The 22,398-nt window shown below is 37.7% G+C and overlaps 1 long non-coding RNA gene across 1 annotated transcript; it reads right to left on the bottom strand.

Moving 5' to 3' along the window:
- Positions 1 to 1,176: 1,176 nt before the first annotated feature.
- Positions 1,177 to 22,386, bottom strand: LOC122863099. The gene is made up of 3 exons (XR_006374911.1): positions 20,977 to 22,386; positions 6,839 to 6,952; positions 1,177 to 1,957 (listed from the first exon to the last, which is right to left on the bottom strand). It is a non-coding gene; the product is annotated as an uncharacterized LOC122863099 (long non-coding RNA).
- Positions 22,387 to 22,398: the final 12 nt, after the last annotated feature.

The following is a 22,398-nucleotide window of genomic DNA, read 5'->3' as shown; positions in this document are numbered from 1 at the left end:
CATGCAGCCTGAGAACATGGAGATGATGCTGGTGGGAAAGAAGAAAACAGGGCTGCTGTGTGTGTGTGTGTGTGTGTGTGTGTGTGTGTGTGTGTGTGTGTGTGTGTGTGTGTTCATAATCTGATATCAGGAAGACATGAATCAGGAAGCAGTTAGACTTTAACAGAAGTCAGTGAAAGTCTAAACTTAAACGTTAACTTTAATGATCAAGATTTAAGTATATGTAAAATATTAACCTTTAATGATAATAATTATAATACCTATGAATTTCACATTTTGAGGCCTCAAAGCTGACTTTCTAATGTCATTTTTGCGTCTGTATCTTCAACTCATTCTCATTCACAGGTCGTCAGATACTGACCTTGTGTCACACCCGTCGGCGTGTCCTACAGACGCACAAGGTACCCTTCAGCGTCTGTATGAGACGCACCGGGATTTCAACTAACTCCAATGTAAAACCATCCACAGCTCCGGCCATCCATTCATCCATTGTGAGCATCGATCCCATTGGAGAACACAAACAACACAAAACACGAAAGTGTCCTTGATAATTCAACAACACGATAGCGTATTGTTGAATTATCAAGGACACTTTTGTGTTTTTGTGTGGAGAAATGTTGAGGATGTCACTGAAAGAAAACCTTAACATGGGGGTAGTGAGGAAAATACTTAAAAAAAAAAACATTGAGAACGGGTTGGTATCTTCTGGTTTGGAGTCACTTTCTTCATTATTTTAAATTCGGATATAAAAGTATAAATATAAAATATACAGATGCTAATATTAGCAAGTAGCCCAGAAATGTCATCTATGACTATGAGTCTATTTACACAGTAACAAATCCCCCTACTTATTAATGTCAACTCAGTGATGTAATGTCTTTTTGCACCTCTTGTATGAGACAAATAAAGATCAGTAGTGTTTTAACGTCACAGATACTTAAAACAGGGTGTGTGTGTGTGTGTGTGTGTGTTTGTGAGTCGCAGCTGCCAAGGCCACATAACCCAGTTTTCACATGATCTAAAAATAACAGCACAGAGCAGCCGAGGATGTGACGCCACGTCGAGCCGAGAGAGCCGGGGCCTCTGGGGCCTGGGAATCCTGGGATACATCCCATTTCAAAACAGTGTTTCCTTTTATGATTCCTTGCTTTTCTCTATTTCTTCTTTAAGTGCAGATATAAAACAACTGAGTGAGTATTATTATTGAAAGAGAATGAGAGAAACTTTATTTGGACTTGAAAGTAAAGGTGATTGGGATTTTTGACATTTTTAAATCACATTACATGTTTTGCCACTTTAGAGATATTGATAATTGAAGTTATTAGAGGATGGAGTTTTCTCAGTTGTCTGAAAGATTTTGACTTTGTTTTGTTTTTAAAATTGTTTTTATACAAAAACATCATATGTTACATTTGGTCCCATTTTTCATGCTTTTTGTAACTGCAACTTTTAAAGGATAGTTGTTTATTCTTTATTTGGATCTCCAGTTGTTGTCACCTTAGCAATAACTATTCTTCCCGGGGTCCATATCACAGTTATACAGTATAATTATCAAATGATTTTTCATAATACAGTTACAATATCACTTTTACACACAATGAAATGACATCAAAACCAAACATATGACAAAACATTAAACAGAGCAATAAAACAGAACAGTAAAACCTCAATTTAGAAATGTAAATGAAGTTTTTTCATTATTTTTGCACTTTGCTTTTAATTCTGCAAAGTAAACAATAGTATTAACAACTAAAAACTTAATTCATATTGCACTTTTGTTACTGTGAACCCCCCCCCCAAATAACCAGGAAAGCAAAATTCAAGATTACAGACTGATTAAGGAAACAAAGGCTGTAAACATTTCAGAATGGGATGCGGCCCTGGCTGAGGTTTCCCTTCCTCCCCTCTCTCTGTCACTCCCTCTGTGTCTCTACCTTGCGTGTGCCTGCCTGTCTGTCTGCGTACCAGGGGTGGAAGTCCGCAGGGCGTGAAGGTGTTGTCGCCATGGTAACATGTAAACATAAACAGAGGGGTTAGTAGAGCAGAGACAGAGGAACGGAGCGGCAGCCTAAAGCCTCAGTCAGGGATCCACTTACACACAATTAAGAATGAATGAGCCGGGTCAGCTGGCAGGGGATTCATGGGAAACCAGTTTAATCACAACTTTCTGGTCTGAATAACCACTATGTTGTACAAAGATCCCTTTTTGTGGGATAGTTGCTATACAAATATCATGACTTAGTGTTTCAAAAGGCAGGTAAATCAATCCTGAAACCCCCCCACTGAGGTCACATCCTTGGTTTTTTTTTCTGAGAATTTGGGGGTTTAGCAACTTTAGGGAGTTTTCATTCTACAGTTAAAAACACACTCATTTTTTAGGCAGATTCCAGCATTTTTAGACTTGTAAGTAAATAAACAAATAAATAAAAAAAAGATCCTGGCATCATGATGAAGGCTTAGAAACTGAATTTGGACCTTTATGTTGAAAAATCCTGAAAATAACTATGTCATTTGGTACAAATTAGTAGCACATAGGGAAAATTGGGGATAATCTGAGACAGTTATTTTAGTTTCAGCCTGCTTTGAGTAGGGCATGGCTCATAGAGAATCTATTTCTAAAGATTTCTTCATGAGGCAGTAATGCTTATGGTGATATTTTTTTCTACCTGTATTTAGGTAACACAAGAAAAACACACACAAAAAAAACCCAACAACAGTGGAAGACAATGAAGAAACAACCATCACTAAGGCAATTCAGGCTGTACTGTAGGTAGACCAAGCCTGGATTACCAACCAAAACAGATAATTACCCTGGGGCTCCAGACCTCTGGGGCCCCCAAAAGCCCCAGGTTCACTGGGTAAGTAGCAACTTTATTTCTATAGCACCTTTCAAAAACAGGGTGCAGGGTTACTGGGTGCTTTACAGGTACACATAAAATTCAACAACACCATACAACACAAATTTAATTAATAAGTAATACGTTATTAAAATGCTGGGTTTTAAAACACTCCGACTCAGCAGATCTGAAGCTGAGGGGAAGTTTGTTCCACAGTGTTAGTGCTAAAATGCTGAAAGCATGATCCCCCTTTGGGTGTCAGTTAATTTGGGATAATTTAACTAAAGTTGATTTGTGATTATGCACCACTTAATCATCATTTATACTGAAATGATACCAGCCTTGAGGTAGTGATTATATTCTAAGTTTGTGGCCCTGTCTTGTATTGTAAAGGCTCGCTGTATCAGGTAGGTAATATTCCGTATATTCAGTAGATATATATATACATACATACAGTACATACATACATACATACATACATACATACATACATACATACAGTACCCCACACTTCAGAAGATTTGGAACAGACAACAAAAATAAAGTCTAAAATGTTTTGTCTGTTACATTTGGGCCCAACATCGTCTAAAACACTGGTCAAAGCCTACTCCACACTACCAGAAATAAAATTCTGGTGGGGAAATACTGAATTCTTTATTATTGATTGGCCTAAAAGCTGTCATTCAACATTTTTCAAAATTTGTTTTGTTTTTGTTTCTGTTTTAATCCTAGCATAATTCCCCTTAGCTGCTAAAAACTCCCAAATTCCACTTGAGGCCACTTGAACAAAACATGAATTATTACATGAAAACAACAAATACAAAGTGTACAACTAAGATAAATGGTTTAACTTATGACTCATCTTCACACTTTAATAAATTAACTCACTGTCATCTTTTGTAGTGCTGACATCTATAGTACGAAAACAGACAACAACAAAAGCCTGCAAAGCATTCCTGGTATGTAAACCTGCCTGGCTTCATTCTCAGCTAAACAACAACTTGTTTTAATAGGTGCAGAGTCAGAGGGAACTTCCTCTTAAAAATAGAAAAGCCCAATCTTCCCGCCGAAACAAAGAGTTAATTGTAGTTAATTGTTAATTGTTCATTTTGTTTCACTTTAGCAGGAAACAAACAGGTGACACCTGAGATTGATACCTGAGACAAATCAGTAGACATTTCTTATTTTTCCCACAGTGTTCCTCAGGTGCAGGGGCGTAGCACTAAATTCTGGACCCTGTACATAGGCATTCTCTACAGGCCCCTCCTCGCATCCACAGCTATTCATTCTAGTATCTTTGTGGGCCCTCCTCACATGAGGGCCCTGTATACTCAGTCCCCCCTTTCCCCCGAGTCCTACGCCCCTGCTCAGGTGTTCTGTGGGAGTTTTTAAGGGCATCGAACCTGCAATCATGCAAGTACGAAACCACCAGTCAGTAAGTCAGCCCCACCCTACTTTGCATAACTTTACTAATGCCCAAATGTTATATATGATATTTTGGGGGGTTTTCAGTTCTTCATTTGTTTTTATGATATTATTTTGAGATTATTTGGTAATGCTTTACTTTAATCCCCTCTGTCATTTATAAGCAGTATATCATCTTAAAAAGACCTCTGCTTACAACTACAGTATATTTATGTGTTATAAACTATTTATCACATTTATATATATACTTACATGCTTATAAATGAATTGCTTTTGAAACACAAAGGCAATTCAAATCACTTTACATAAGGCATAAAGCAGCTTTTAAAAGTAAAATAAAATAGATGACAATATATTGTCACCACAAAGTCCATTTAGTAGCTGTTTTGGAGCTTTTGATCATATCACATGACCTCCATTAGCAAATGGAGTTGTCCAGATTTCATTGATCTGCAGCCCTTTAATAAGTCCTTACTTATTAGTTAAAAAGTTAAGATTCAAAGTTAATTTTTGAAAACAGCAGGCGACAAAACGATGTCACCACGAGGTCCAATTAGAAGCTGTTCTGGAGCTTTCAATCACATGAAGCAGAAGAAGCTTATAAAGTAAACTGAAAAATACAATTAGTTAAAAAAGAAAAAATGAATAAAATATAGATAATGTCATAATAATAGACAACAGAAATACACATCTCAATGCATCAGACTCTGGTCACATGTTAAATGGATGAAGGGAAAAAATGATGGAATGCACCTTTAACTGAAGTAGCTAAGGCATTATAAATAACTATGACTGGAGCAGCTGGAGTATGTTGGTAGTGTACTGTACAAGAACGATGGGTGCCGGGGAGGGGAGGGTGGGAGGAAAGATGTAAGAGAAAAAAGGGAAGAGTGGGAGAAGGAAGCCAAAGGAGGGAGGGGTGAACGGATAAAAGGATTGTAGGAAGGAAGGAAGAAAGTTGGAAGAAGTCGAATGAGAAAGGGAAGGAAGAAAGAAAGAAGAAATTAAGGGAATAAAGAAAGGAAGTAGTGAGGAAATGAGGGAGGAATGCAGCATAGGCAGCTCTAAACAATTTTTGTGAGGTCGACCGGCTTAGAGTCCCAAAACTGCAGCATCACTGACAGCGTCACCAACAGACTATATTTACACCGCTGTGCTAATATTTGACTTGAGCTACAAGGAGAGTGCATACTTTCACTGAAGCACCACAATCCCATCAAGGTGTTAGAAATCTGATCTGGATCAAAACGCATATAATGACAGACAATCATGCGTACATATGCCAGATTTTTTTTTCATTAAAGTAAAATAAATAAAATCAAAATCTCTAAACTTCCAAAAGGCCTATTGTCTAACCTTCACCATTAACAACTACAGTGGTGTGAAAAAGTGTTTGCGCCCTTCCTGATTTCTTATTTTTTTGCATGTTTGTCACACTTAAATGTTTCAGATCAACAAACAAATTTAAATATCAGTCAAAGATAACACTCAATCACACAATCATTATTTCAAACACTGATTGTGACAGGGCAAACAGGGCAAACACTTTTGCACACCACTGTATACAACAAGCAGACACAAATCTTCACAGAGGTAAGAAATGTTTCCTTTATTAATAATTATTTTGTTTTGGTTTTTGCAATTCACAGCATTCCTCCTCTGAAATAAACACCTTCAAGATCCCCCAGGGTAAACAGGTTTAACCTGCTATTGTCTAGTTTTTGACTGTCCCGACAGTTGCTGCTGTAACTAACAGCCAGAGAGGACGAGACGGTTTCCCAGAGCCAGCACAGCAGCTCCAGACAGCGATACTCACAACTCTCCTGCTGCTATAGCTAACATCACAACAGCAGCATATCTCGGCAAACTAGAAAGTAAGCTGAGTGTCGTGGGCAAGTCATTTAACATTACCTGATGCACAAATCATGGCTGGAATAGTGTTGTGTGGCTCGGTCTGAGCCACTTTGTTTGTTTCCCCTTGACAGAGCCAGGGCTGTGTACAAACACCGCATTTTTTTTCAGTGCACACACTGAACGGACAGCGAGTGGACCGTGAGCAGATATTCACTAAATTTGATGAAAGACGGCATCTGAACTACGTCACCTTCCCTATGATATGTATTGTAGAAATGTTGATATTTAACGTATTAAAACGTAGATATTTAACGTATCCGTGGTTTGCTGAAACACACAGTGCTAACATTTTATTCTGGCGACAGGGCTGATACAAGAGCAGCAGAAAAAGGAAATTAAAAGGCCTGCTGTTACTTGCAACCTCTGCACAGTGATCAGTTTGGCCAATCAAAGATATTTTAAAGTAATTATGAATAGTCAGACCTGCAGGCTTTTTCTCTATAAAGCTAACACACGCTTGTGATCTAGCTACAAAATTAAATTGACATGAACAGACATGACATTAAAGAACTGTTTCCATCTCTGTTCATCACACAGTTTCATTACTGACAAAAAATATTTCGCCTATAACCAAGTTGGATCGAAACAGAGCATGTGAGCTCAATTTAACTTGGTAATTTGACAACACACCATAAAAGAGTGAGAACAGAGTGAAATCCTACCAGGAATCTCCAGTCAGCTTGCTTCGGCTCACAGTATCAGTAAATGTCTCTGCAACATCTTGTTCTTCCTCTGTTGCTTCACACCAGATTTTACTGTCACGTTAGCCGAATGTACTGTAAGAGATAATACATCAAAATAACCATCAACGGTAAATATAATTGGCTCTCTCTCATTTGTGACACCAAAATACCAGAAGATGTTTCCTCATCCTCTGGCTATATCAGCATATGTGTGTGTGTGTGTGTGTGTGTGTGTGTGTGTGCACATGTGGTGCATTTCTTCCTGTTTTCTTTTAATTTGTTTTCCTGAAATGTATTTATATTTTAATGGAAATGTTACTGTAAAGACATACTACAACATAATTTACATAAACCTTATTTATAACCTTAGCTGAACCCATATGTCATTTCTTAAATTTGCTGATGTAACAGCCACAACTGAACAGCTCGAAGTAAAAAAAACCAAAAAACACAAAACCACAGACAACTATAAAATCCAGCAGTATGTCCATGTGATGCTGGTTCCCGCTTCTGCTACTGCCCACACACACACACACACACACACACACACACACGCACACACACATGCTTAACAGGAGCATTTATGTTTAGAAATTTTCATGATTTTACTTTGTTGCACAATTGAACATTTAAGTAGGTGTTCTCACTGCTTGAGAAATTGAATTGAATTTAATTCTGATAACAAGTCAGTCAGTCAGATTCCTTCAGTCACATATTAAATACAGGCACATAAAATCAGATCATTGAGCCACAGATTAAAGCTCAAAATTAATTTGAAATGCATAAAATTTATTCAGACCTCCTGCTCTTTCTATGAAAAATACAATGAAACTTTAATCATCCCTGCAGGAAAAATGGGACGCTGCAGCAAATAAGAGACAGAACAAAAGAACAGAATAAAAGTACAACGATCCACCCATCTACAAGTTCACTGTCAGTATTTACAATAACTTTTTATGGCTTTTAATAACATAGTTAAGGATACCTACTTTTCAAACCTTCTATCTAATAGTCAACATAATCCTAAAATCTTGTTTGACACCATCATAACATTGTCAGTCCTGCATCACCTGCTGTTCCATTTTGTTATAGCTGAGGTCTTGCAGTGGTTGCTAAGCCACTTACTGTCTTAGATGAACAGAACCTTTCAACAAGTTTCTGTCTGGTTTCCGTCAGTTGCACTCAACAGAAACAGCTCCTCTCAGAGTCGCAAATGATCTCTTTATGACTATTGGACCTCAGTGCTGCTTTTGATACTGTGGACCACCGTATCTTAGTTGAGATGCACATTTCTTCTACCACTGCGGTGCAGACCATATTCAATTACACATCTTGTTTAAGCCTCATAATGTCACAAAACTGTTCTACAAAATTGCCTCAACTCTATAAATAATTGGAAGTCCTCCCAAAGGTCTCATGTGACACAGATTTTGATTTCTTTACACTGGCTTCCCTTCAAAGTCAGAATCCTGTTGAAGCTTCTTCCTCACTCCAGGCTCAAGACAAAAGGAGACTGTGCTTTTGAGGTTGTAGCTCCTAAACTTTGGAGCTCTCTCCCATTGGACTTAAGATCTTTGGACATCTTTAAAAAAAACAGCTCAAGACCCACTTGTTTAGACTTGCTTCTCTTTAGTTTTTAGTATCTTGTTTAATTCTAAACTTTTTACATTTTTAGCATATTCCTTTATTGTCTTTTATTTGCTTTTTTGTATTTTATTGTGAAACAATAAAGTATGAAAACTAGAAAGCAGTGGGAGCACCACCAAGACTGCACAATTCTCAAAATCTGCTATTTTAATGAATTTCAGCATGCATTTTGATCCAAATATACATCAAATATATTCAAATACATGTGAAAATGTTAAAGAATTTCCCATCTCAGAATGTACATTTAAAAAGTTGCACCAAAACTAAAGACTTGTTCCTTGTCACAAGGCCGAACTTTCCACCAAATTACAGACATTTTTAACAAGATTTTGAAATATCCTGCTGACTGACAAACAAGGAAAACAAATGGGGCAGAAGCAGGAGCTTGTGTAAGATAATAGCAGAAAAACACCCAGGGAGACTCCAGGTGAGAGCTGTGATCCCTCATTAATTTCACCTGTTAGGTTAAGTTCTGTTGCAGAGAAGCAGAAACAAGTAAAACAAGAAGCTGTCACCCTTGAGGCAGTTGCAACATGATTTCCATGAATGCTTCTGTAGCTCGATAGCAGGAAGGTGATTAATGTAATGTTTCCTTTGTTTGAAATGACACACAGTATGAACATAATGAACTTCTTGTTTGAAGTTTTATTTTGTTTTAAAGCACACTACATGAAGCAATGTCTGGGCTGTAGTTAGAAAGCAGTGAAGAAGTGTGAGAGATGAAATTTTAATAAAAGTTTAATGAGACCTTAGGGGAAACTGGGTCACTGCAGCAGAATATGAGTCAAACTACAACAAAGGGAACATATTCAGATTCAAGCTTCAACTTTGGTTTAAATTCTGTTATAAAACAATAGAGAGAACATATTTCAAAAATATGCATAAAAGCTGTTATGCATAAAATTAAAACATAACACAGGACAGAAACACTACAACCCAGAAAGCATTGATTGAAAGCATTGATTTGTTGATTTGCAGGTCAGAAGTTCTGGTTAAAAGGGCTAAATTTAGTTGAAAAGTGAAAATTATATAGATGTCCAGGTTGTTTTAACAGCATTTCAACGACTATATTTAAATGTGAGGCCGATTCTAACTATACATTGAAATATAGTCATTAAATACTGTTATGTAACATATAATCTGTTACTTTTCACCAAATATTAGTCCACTTATAACCATGACGTCTAGCCATCTGTCTTTTGAACTACAAATCACTAAAATCACTGTTTACTGGGAAGTCACCACATATTTCCATATTGTTCCCGGCCTGGCTGCTGTCATTGAGCTACACCACAGATTTAAAATAAAGTTATGACAAGCACATTTTAACTTGAGCTTGAAAATCACGGTAATTATTTTTCCAGAGTGGGCATTATGGACAAAATGAATACTGGGACAATTTGCACAGCATCGTCTTGACATCAAAATGTTAATGATATTTATTCAATTTCACGTGTAATAAAATCTCACTTATATTCACCTCTTTGAGCCAAACAGCTTTTTATTATTTCTCTAGAATAAAATATTTGAATTTACAATAAACTATATATTGTTCAGTAGTTCAGATCTCACACTGTAATGAAAATGTAGTTGTTATTGATTTACAAATAATAGCTGTGAACCTCAATAGTCAAGTAAATTTATATAGCTCACTATCACAAATCACAAATTTGCCTCAGGGGGCTTTACAATCTGTACAGCATACGACACCCTCTGTGCTCAGACCCTCGATTCCCCCCAAAAATGGAAGACACCTCAGGAAGAGCAGCAGAGGAGGGATCCCTCTCCCAGGATGGACAGACATGCAATAGATGCCGTGTGTACACAATAGACCAACATAGCAAAATTACAATATGGAAAATCAGGATGACAATAGATAGATTGCAAACATATATGAAGAATATGAGAATTAATATAACAATACACAGTAGGGGGATGATAATGTTGAATTATCGCCAAGCTCTATGTGTTTTTATTGAACAGCAGCTTTTTATATAGAACATTTTTATATAGAACTGCTTCATCAACCACAGTCAACTCTGCCCCCACCCCACACACACACACTCACACATGGTTTAGTCACCAAAATGTGCCTACTTCATAATAAAACCACATATGGCTGATCTATGACTGCAGAGCGGAGGTTAACGCAAATGAGGAACAACAAAGGAAGGGAGGGGTGGTAAGAGGGAAGAAGGGAAAGGGTGGAAGGGGAATGAAGACAAGAAAAAAGGAAGAAATGAAGAGAGAGGAGGTCATGATGTCACATGATGATGGGAGGGTTGGAGAGGAAAGGAGGCGTGCTTATTGACGGTATTTAATAAGGTAAAAGATAAGTCAACCACACTTTTACTTGATCAGGTTCCAACACAAGCCAAGTTATTGCTCCTACTGCAGTGATATTTAAAAGGCCGTACCCACATTTTAGCTCACAAATCATGTGTTCTTAAAGGGACAATTCACCCCAAGTCAAAAATACATATTTTTCCTCTTATCTGTAGTGCTATTTCTCCATCTAGATTATTTTTATATATATATATATATATATATATATATATATATATATATATATATAATGGGACTATATGGCACTCGGCTTGTGGTGCTCAAAGTGCAAAAAAATAAATACATTTGAAAAACTCAACAGCATCGTCTCTTTCCAGAGATCATGACCGGGTTACTCAAGATAATCCACAGACCTTTTTGTAAACAGTTTCATGTAGGAACTATCGGTAGAGAGAAAATAGTTCCCACATGAAACTGCTATCTTTACAAATATGAATGGAAACCAATTGCTGACTGGAATTGTAAAAAAAAAAAAAAAAAAAAATAGGTTTAAAATTTCACTACACTAGAGCTTACTTTGCAAAATAGTGAGCTTGGTGTTAAGTTTAAGTGATTTAGTGAGTAAATGGGCCAAAACTCATGTGAATTAAAACATCATAATACTATTTTCAGCTGAAGGAGATTTAAAACTATCACCTGTAACTAAGTCTTGACCTTTACTGTTGCATGTACATCGCCTGCATGATGACATCATCCTTACTTAGAAAACAGGCTGGTTTCAGATACACAGAGCTGCTGTATCAGCTGGCTTTAAACCAAACTGTACCAATTGACTATCACGATAAAACACACCTTACTGTGACTGTTCAGGTACTGTACGGCGGTGGGAAAATCAAACAGTGGGGCCAATGTGGGCAGTGAACTGAGCTGCAAAGGCAGAAAACACTGAGTCACATTATTTATTATCCTCTATGACCTTCAGCTCACATTATATAGCACAATGTGGTTCCTTTATAAAAGATCACAGCCTGTACCTTTGACACGGTCCCCTTCTATCACACTGTTACACCCAGCAGTAGTTTTAAAGCCCACAAATGACACCTACGCAGGCACAACCACCCATTGTTTTAGGTTCAGTTCAGGAGCAGGATAATCAACTTTAACATGAAAAGCTTATTTTTACTTATTTTCAGGCAGCTGGAGTTTATTTACTGCATGAAAAAAAGGCCTCGGGGCAGCAAACGCTAACCCTGTTTTTCAAGAAAGAGAAACAAAGGGAAACAAAGAAATTCATTATAAAGATCAAAAACATATGCAAGCAGAGAAACAGAGAACTAGTACAATAAAGTTCATGTGATGTACTGTAAGAGTCCAGAGGCGGGGCCAGAGGGGTGGCCAGGGGTGGTCAATCAGATTCCAGGCCGACCCCCATGCCCACCCCCTACCAGAGTCAGAAGGTTGAAACCAGGGGCCCCTGGACCAGAACCTCTGTATCAAGTGACTCTTAACATTTCTTGTTGGAAAGTCAATCAAAAGCAAAACGACCACAAAGAGACACAAAACGACCACAAAGACACACAAAGAGACACAAAACGACTACAAAGAGACGCACAAAGATTACAAAGAGACACAAAACGACTACAAAGACTGCAAAACAACCATAAAAAGACACAAAACGGCCATTGGGGCAAAACAACTACAAAGAGTTGCAAAACAACCACAAGAAGACACAAAATGACCACAAAGAGATGCAAAGAGACACGAAACAACTACAAAGAGACACAAAACGACCACATAGAGACGCAAAGAGACACAAAACGACTATAAAAAGTTGCAAAATGACCACAAAAAGACACAAAACGACCACAAAGACACGCAAAGAGACACGAAACGACTACAAAGAGACACAAAACGACCACAAAGAGACACACAAAGACTACAAAGAGATGCAAAACGACCATAAAAAGACACAAAACGGCCATTAGGGCAAAACAACTACAAAGAGACGCAAAGAGACACAAAACGACTACAAAGAGTTGCAAAACGACCATAAGAAGACACAAAACGACCACAAAGAGACACACAAAGACTATAAAGAGACACAAAACAACCATAAAAAGACACAAAATTACCACAGAGACACAAAACGACTACCAACGACGAGCCTGTGTCATTGTAACTGTTTTCTGTCTCTTTCAGTCTGGGTGTTTTGCTCCCACTGTTTGTAGGATGGGTGGGGGGCTTTTACATGTCTGTGTCCATTGTTCCACAATCTGTCCATCACGGATGTAGACTATTTGGAGTCACAAATAGCAGCTATTTATTGATATTATTTCATATTAGCCTATTAAAGTTGTTTATTTGGCATTCATTTATTACACTGAATCAACAATGCCACTATCAATAATGTACTTTAAAAGTGAGTCTTAACAAGTTTTAAGTCTCTAAGCCGGCCCCTGCAAGAGTCAAATAGAGAAGACAGACATTATTTAAATTCAGCACTGTGTGGCAAGTCAAACTGAACATGTTTCCATATCAAAGATGTGAATTCTACAAAAACGATATACATATATTACAATTCAGAAACGAGTCCACAAACTCATCAAGGTCAAAGTTCATAAAGTCCTGCTTCTTATATCGTGTCAGGTGAAGCTGCTGACTACATACGTTTGTAACCTTCAGCCTGTGTTAAACACTGACTCAACACTCTGTATTCAGCATTAAACCGGTCTAATTATGACGAATCACAATAACATTAATCTAGTTTCACATGGGCCTGATCTTTATCTCTGCTCTCTGTTGCTGTGAATGTCACTGCTGTAGTGACATTAGAAAGTCATTGAAAACCTGAGAAGGTGAATGTTTGCTCTATTTAAATCCAATTGGTTCCAATTCATTTGTTTCAGCACCACTGTAAATTTAATAGTATAAAACTGCTGCATTTTATATTAAGACGTAGTATTAGGGCCACTGTCAGAAAGAAAATGATTTGAGATTTCGAGGATAAAGTCATAATATTTTGAGAATAAAGTAAGAAAAAAGTCATAATAGAATAGATTGCTTTGAGTATAAAATATATTTTTTTAGCATTTTCTCACAGTCTTTCTTAAAATCTTTAAATCACATCAACTTTATTCTCATAATTTTACAACTTTTTTTCTCAAAAGTATGACTTTATTCATGTAACATTACGATTTTTTAGTCAAAATATTACTTTTTTTAATCGCAAATTTCAGATTTCTTCCCCCCTCAATGTGGCACTGATACTCTGTCGTATTATTTGAAGGGTTATTTCAATTCAGGAATAAAAATAATGCTTTACTGAAATATATAATTCGTGTTTTTACAGTAGTGAAGGTTATTCAGACTCAGGATAAATGCTGATTGGCTGTAATGCAGTACCCTACAAAATAAAGCATGGTGTCCGGCAGCAGTAAAGCAGAACAGTTAACTGTATTTTCTGGAAGCAGCATCTGATGATAAACCTGCAGTGTTGTTATGATGTAGCTGTATTCAGTATTACGGTCCGTCATGCAGCTCCGTTGTAGCAACACAGTGATTTACCGGAATGAGGTGAATCACTCAGATCGAAATGCAAATGATCCCGCCCGGCTGCCGTTATCTTAAAACCCCGTTTACCACATTAACATGTAGTCTACAGTAAGAACTGCATTCTCCATCCATCAACCCGCCGTGTTTCACACCCCGCCCCGCTTCTCATCAGTGGCGTGATGCTGGCAGGGAGGGAGGAGGCAGAGAGGAGGAGGGGAGGAGGGGGATTTCCCGGACCTTCAGCGATGAAGAAGGAGGAGGAGGAGGAAGAGCCGCAGCTTCCCGGAAAGGATGATGCAACCAGGAGCAGGACGGAAAGAAGAAGTAGGAAAATAGGAGAGGGCAATAAATAAATAAAATAGTGAAATTTAGAAATGATAAGTTTGATTATGAAAATAAAATCTAAAACTCTATTATATTATATTATTATTCACAGTTGCAGTAGAAGTACTCAATTTATAATCACTATGAATATTATTAATATTATATATGAATATGAATCATTATATACATAAATATTACGTTAGATAACAATAATAAGAAAGAGCATTTAATGTTTATTCATTTTACATAAATTTTAGATGTATTTATTCTATATATTTAATTTTATATTACATTTAAATAATTTATAAAATAATGAATTAATTGTATTTTCTTTACATTTTGCAGCATAATTGTATAGATTGCTACAATAGAATAAGAAAAAAAATTAGATTCTTGTGTTTTTGTTTTAATTATATTTTTCCTATGGCAGCAGACCCGTAAACAAAAGCTCCTCTGTCCTCCTCCTCCTCCTCCCCCTCATCTTTTATTCTCAGCAGAAGCGGATTACGTCACCCTCTTTCTTTCCGGGAAATAATGCCTCTCATCCTCCCAGTGGCTTTACCGGGCAACCAGCGGAGAACCGGGAAAAGACACCGGGAAGATGGGACGCCTCCTCCTCTTCCTCTTCATCCACAACACTTATCATCATCATCAGCATAAGCACTTGTATTTCATTACTAGAACATTTCAAAGTCTCATTTAGAAATACAGGAAATAGGAAAGGCCCCCTTCTCCAACAATATTAGAACAACAAATCCTTTGTTCTTAATCTGTAATCTGGGGGTGGAGAGGTAGATTATTGAATAGACCACTACAGCAACCTGCAAACACTTACATTACAAAATCATTTTGGTTTTTAAGCTCTTCCTGTCTCAGATGTATTGAACTAGATCCACAAACCGCTTGCATTTTTACTTTTTAAGCATGTAGATTGCAGTTGCGTTTAGTGTAGATCATCACCATTAGAGACATCCTATATAAAAGGGAAGTCAAGGGTCATCGTTACAACACTGAGAAACAAAGAAAGGTGTAACAAATCTGGCATTAGTTTTGTTTTTCTCACACAAAACCCCCCAAATAGTTCAAAAACTGTATTAATATTAATATCTTAATACAATTTAAATGTCTTCACAGTTGTAGGAACTGCATCTGTCAATAAAATGAGAGAACGTTTCACAGTTTTCTTTAATCTCAATTATAATAAAACTGTAGACTTCTAAGCAAATCCAATTCACGATGATAATGAAAACTGGCAATAGAGGACAATCATGTCAGATCATTCATTCAGACACACAATTCAAATCATATTCATATTGTATAAAATGGGACTCTCCAGTTTGAAAGAGCTCTGTCTTTGTTAAATGTTTGCATAACTAAAACTTGATCTGTTGTTGGAATGAAACTGATTTCTGAATGTGTTTAGACACCAACCCAACACAACGGCATAACTTTCATTTCAACGTCAGGAGCGCCAACAACATAAATGTGCTGCACTACAATCTTCACCAACAAGAGCGGCGTGTTCTTAATGTGAAAATGATGTGTACTATATACTCTACATATGCAACCTCCTGACATTTAATACGACATTCTGACCTGAAAAATGTTTTCAGAACGCTGATGTAATTGATTCAAATGCATAAATAAATATTGATATTTCATCTGGATATAAATGTAGTGCTGAACAAAGTCTAGTGGCTAAAAAAAACCATGAAAACGTGGTGTGCCCAGTTTTCTTAAAAAATGCTGTCTAAGCAGTTATGTAAAGTGACACATTGCCTGATTTAGATTCGGTGTAATTTGTGGGTGTAGAAACATGCACACCACTGCTTCCAAACTAGTTAGAGGGGCATAAAGTTTGAACAAAAAATTGACATTGATTTAATGGACCCGGAGTATGATCTTATAACAAGGGGGGCGTCGGCTCAATGTAAGACTTGTGGGACTCATGCTAAGACAAGATGATGCAAAATCATGATCATAAATGTCAGATCTGAATTAAGTCTAAATTTTCTCCCTAATTAACAGAACTGTTTATTACAGTATTGTTCTGCTGTGTGGTTTAGCTACAGTTTGTCAAAAGTGTAAATGAACATAGAGGACGAGACTGTTGTGACCACTTGGTGGAGTTAACTGAGGGTGGACAGGAAATTATTGGAGGTGACATGTCCCCTTAAAATTATACCCACGACCCAACATTTTCTCCTTTCACTTTCTCTTCTACTAAGAGCAGATTCTCAGTATGAGAAACTCCCTGATACCCTGACTCTGTTCTCTCATAGTGAAACTTAAAGCTCCAGCATCATGTTTGTTTTTTTTATCAACCAAGGAATGCGGCTGAAAGTTCAGAAACCAAACATACTCTGCAGCCCAGGAAGTGAAATGAAAGCTGACAACAGGCGAAAGTGAGAGTGGTTAACTGGTGTGATGTACTGCTTGAATTAAATGTGTTTATTTGAGACTAAGGTTCACAACAGATATGAAACCATATAACATGATTTATTGTTCCACGGGAAACAACTTGGTGAACTCGGTGAGAAAACAGCAGACAATAAAACTCAACAACACTAAACACCAACATTCATATTAATTGCGAATTACAGTAATTATGAACAGGTGATTTGATGTTTCTGGAACTGTTTTTTTAAATTACATTTAGCTAATGAAATAGTTTATTTTGCCCCTTTACAGTTTGTTCATCAAAATTAGGCAACTTGACTTAAATCGTAACTTGAAAATAGTAAAAAAAACACATCAAAACCTTTCTTATTTAATCTAGAACCAGTTTTACATCCTCACTATGCCTGCTTTCGGCATTTAAACTCTTGTTTGTATTAATTGTACTTCCTCTGACAAAATGACTTCATGTATGAAATGTAGTTCTCACAGCTGAACATTCAGAGAGCAAAGTCTCGATCCCCACATAAATATTGTAAATGAATCTGACCATCTGGTTTTGGTGTTTTAAATCTTGGCAAACAAACACAGGAGTTTGTGTGACATGGGTGTGAATACACACAGAGCTTGGTATGAAACCCTTCAAATATAAAAATAGAGAATGTAATATTTAGCCGGCGGGTTAGCGCTCCAATCATATGGTATTAATAGTCAAAAGGGTCAGCACTGACTTCACATCGCAGTATCAATCTGAATGACTACACTGACCTCTTAAACTTTTCAACACCTGTCTGTCTGCTGAGAGAGAGAGTGTGTGTGTGTGTGTTTCTGTGTGTGCTTGTGCCTTTCAACCTACAGTATTTTCTTCAGTGTCTGCCGTTCTAAAAATAAAAATACAACTACAAACGTGTCAGCTCGAATTAGACGTAGCTTCACACAAAACAAACATCGTCTTTTAAAAGGGGCATTAACTGTCATTGTTTTGGGTTTGTGTTCTGTTATTTCCTGTTTTATTTTGAAACAGTCTCCTTGTCTCAAGTGTCTTTTAGTTTTGCTTCCTGTCATTGATTGCTTTAATTGTTTTCACCTGTGTCTCGCTGGCTCCCTAACCTAAGTGTACTTAAGTCTGTGTCCTTTTGTTCAGTTGTCTATTTGTCATTGTATCTCTGTCAGCACCCTGGTTTCTTTGTTTCCTTTGTACCTTGCCTGTCTGTGGATTTTGGACTTGTTTTTCTGTTTTGTTAATAAATTATTGATCTGCGCCAGCTCTACCTGTTAGTCTGCGTTTGGTTTCCTATTCCATTGTATCTCCTGCTTCCCTGGTTTAACTAATTATAACATTACCTCAAACTGGAATGTGGCTCATGCACAACAACACATTTATGAAATGATAATCATCACAGGTAGTGATGGCCTGACGAGTTGCTCATACCAGCGTTTATAACTGGATTTTATTTGTTTATTTTTTTATGATCAGTTGATTCACTCACAGAGACAAAGTATCTGCATGGAGCCGCTGTGTTGAGTTCAGTCAACCACATTAGCATTGCAACATTTTATGATGTCCCTTGCAATAGAGGTAAATCCACTGGTCCAATCACCGGTGCTATTTTGTCTGCAAATCAAGTTCCAGAGCCTGCTGACACTCATGCCACAATCGGCGCAACTCCACAGACAGCTGAAAGCAGACTGAACTCCTTCTTACGACCATGTTCAATGTAGTTTCTGTATATTGTGTTTGATTCTACACAGACCTGAGTCCTTGATTTTCACCACATGATATTTCCCAACTAAGCTGCTATTACTGTAATAATAGTCTGCAAAACTGTATTGCTGCATATCTGTCCACACGTTGTTCCTCATCTTTGACTAACCATCGCTGCTGACACTTATTCTAAAGATCCACTGACAATGCATGGTTTCACCGTGTTACAAAATATATTACTAAACACTCAATGCTGGTCACAGCAGTGGGGTTTCACATGAACCGAAACAAAACCGGAACTTAAAACACGAACTACCTCTCTGGGCTGTGAGCCCTGACATACTGTAAACATATTTTGCAAGACCGATACAAAGTGACACAAAGCTTTGCACGAATTGAAGGCTATAAATGTATTTTAATATATCATTTTTGATACCAACTGCTTTGACTGAGGCTCAGACACACAAATCATGTAAAAATGCATTTATGGCATTTATGTTTTATAACTCGCCCTACATCCTCCCTGTCTCAGATATCATCCGGTCTCTAAACCCTCAACCGTTTAACGTCAAGCTGAACAGGGAAACACCGTTTGGTCGATTATTAACCGTTTATGGCTTTTACTGCTGATTGCTCTACAGTACGATTCCCCTGAGATGTTTTCAGCACCCTGTCAAGGCTTACTTGGAAGCAATGCACTACCCAGGGTGGTTGAAAACACACACACTTGTCACACACTGACAGGAAAAGTGGAAGTTAGGTCGTTCCTGTTATACAATTCATTCTGAGTAAAGCCATGAACACTCATGATACCAGCATATAAAGTCTTTAGTTGTAGTTGATTTTTGACATTTCACAATTTCTATACTCCTTGAGCAACGTTGTTTCTAAGAAAAGAAAGGCTGGATTCAGTGAAAGAAACATTTTGCTTTGTAGACAGAAGAAACTGGAAGTTTCTAGATTACAACAGTCAGAGGCTTTGAGCTGGAAATGACAGGAAATGATTGATGAGGCAGGAAAAGAGAGAATTGAAGGCAGAGGAGGAAAGAGCTCTGCCTTTAGACCTAGACCTACATCTACTAATAAAGTTATTATTACTATTAATACAGCCAGTGGTTTTACTACAAGTTCATGTCAGGTTTACTGTATTTGAATTGCCCAGTTTCTTTTCCAATATCAAAAGGTGATACTCTGCCCAAAGTCTGTCTTTAGAGTATCAAACCCTCTGCAAGCTTGAAAAGTGTTAAATAAAGAGTTTGTAGTTGAGAGAAGAAGCTGTGGTTGCAGATTCAGAGCATCAAAGCACATTTATAACAGGCATATAACAGGGATGTGGCGGGTTTATTGAAGAAATCTTAAATCACCAGGATGCCCCAAACGTTTAAAATTTTCAACCTTAATGACCCCACATCAACAATTTTTCCAGACGCATCTGAAGCTCTCAAGGAAAAACTTCCCAAAAACCTGAACTGAGAGGAAGGAAAATAGAGGAAGCCTCAGGAGAAGAGGTAGTACTACGTCTGCTACCAATAAATCTACAACAAGTGAAAGTCATTAAACTGTATTTATACTGATTATACCTTTAATGTGGCTGCTTGTGAAGCAACTATGGTATACCTACGTCTAGTAGTATTACTACCGGCAATTGTACCAATGCCACTACTAACAAAACTGCTGCTAACACTTGTATAACTATCATTACTGCCACTAGAAAATATACCACTAGTTTCATTTCCCCAAGATGTCCTACTAGTACGATAGTAGTAGTAGTAGTATAGTAGTATACAATATAATAAGTTCAGTATGTTGGAAAACTGATACCACTTCTGTAAAAGAAGCACTCCTACCACTACTAATACCAGTTACTACCAGTAAATGTAATATTTGTACTACTGCTGCTAGTACAAGTAACTGCTTTAGCATTTCTCTTGCAGCTACTACTACCATCTTTTCTAATAATAAGTCTAACAATACTCTAGTAATAATGATAAAAATGATGTATCTTTAAGGTAGAAACACAACTTCTCACTGATCCTGTCAGGAAATCCCCGCATGACTCAGCAGGTGAGCAAAGACGATCAACCAGTTAAGACCAATTAAGTCAGAGAAGAGTAGTGGATTACATTAAAGCCACTTCGCTGCTACAAAATGTTTCAAACCACACCAGTTCATGAGCAGCAAAGATATATTTTCTTTATCTACCTACCAGCTGATCTTCGGGATGATTTCACTTCTTGGGAAAGGTCATTTCACCCTTATAAACAAATCATAAATTCACTTAATAAATTAAGAAAACTATATCACTTTCGAATCAAAATGAAGAAAGGAATACAGCCCATCACAATTCATCCATCTCTCTGTCTCTCTGTCCAAACTCACAGCTTTATACCTCGGCTGATGAGATGTAACCACAGAATAAATAACTGCCGTGTGTCATTCAGCTTGAACAGCATTATTCACTCGTTAGTGTGGAATGACTGGAATGTTATTTTCAAAAGAGGGAGAGGGGACGGGGAGCAAGGGCAAGAGGGAGAAGAGTTCTTACTAGTTTGCTTGTTTGTTTGTGGTGATTTCATTATTTTTCAGCTTTTTGAATGTTGTTCAGAGGAACTTTATTCATCCGAATTTTGAATGTGAGGGTGTGGAGGAGAAGAGGGGAGGAAAGAGAGAGAACAATGGAAGAGGGATGAGGAAGAGAGGAGGACAGACTACAGAGAAGGAGAGAAGAAAGGGGCTAAAAGTGAGGAAACAATGAAAAGGAAGGAGACTGGGATGAGGAAAGAAGAAATAAGGACAATAGGGAATAGAAAAAAAGAGTTGGGGGGTGGAAATGAAAGGAAGACAGAGGAACGAATAGATAGAAGAAGGGATGAAAGGAAAGGGAAGAGGGGAAGAGGGGAAGAGGGAAAGTTACATGATCAAAAGAACGATGAAAAAGAGAAGAAAACAAGGGAGGAAGAAAGAAAGAGAGAAGAGGAGAAGGCAAGGGACTGCAGGAGATAACAGGACAAGTCGGGAAGAGAAAAAAGGATTTGGGAAACGAGGAGGGAAAAAGGAAGGAGGGATGGATGGAAAGGAAAGGACGAGAGAGGGAGGAAGAGGAAAAAGAGGAGATAAAAGGAAAGAAAAAATAACAAAGGGGAAAGAAATGAAAAAGAAAGGAAGAAGGAGATCGAGGGATGGAAAGAAGGAAGCAAGGGAGTGTAGGGGAGAACTGGACAAAAATACGAAAGGGAAAAAATAAGGTGGTAAAAGGGGAGGAAAGAAAGAAGGAGAAAAGGAAATAGGGACGGACGGAAAGGAAGAGAGTGGAAGGAAGAGGAAGAAGAAGAAAGTATGAAAGGAAAGAAATAAAACAGAAAGAGGGGCAAGATAATGATGGAGGGTATTAAATGGGACTGAAAAAGAAGAGGGAGGAAAAGAGGGAGGAAGGAAAAGAGAAGAGGAAAAGAGTGAGGAAGAGGAGGTAGAAGGGGAAAAGACTGCGAGTAGACGGAAGAAGCAAAAAAGAGAGAAAGAGGAGGGGTGTAGGGGGAAGCCTGTCCTGTTATGGCAGAGCAGCTCGGGGTTGCTCGATTGCATCATCGCAGGATAAGCTTGCTATAAATAGGATGACGTCACCCCTCTG

This window comes from Siniperca chuatsi, linkage group LG16 (assembly GCF_020085105.1).
Source record: "Siniperca chuatsi isolate FFG_IHB_CAS linkage group LG16, ASM2008510v1, whole genome shotgun sequence".
Lineage (NCBI taxonomy): Eukaryota > Metazoa > Chordata > Actinopteri > Centrarchiformes > Sinipercidae > Siniperca > Siniperca chuatsi.
This window is presented reverse-complemented; position numbering and strand designations above follow the sequence as displayed.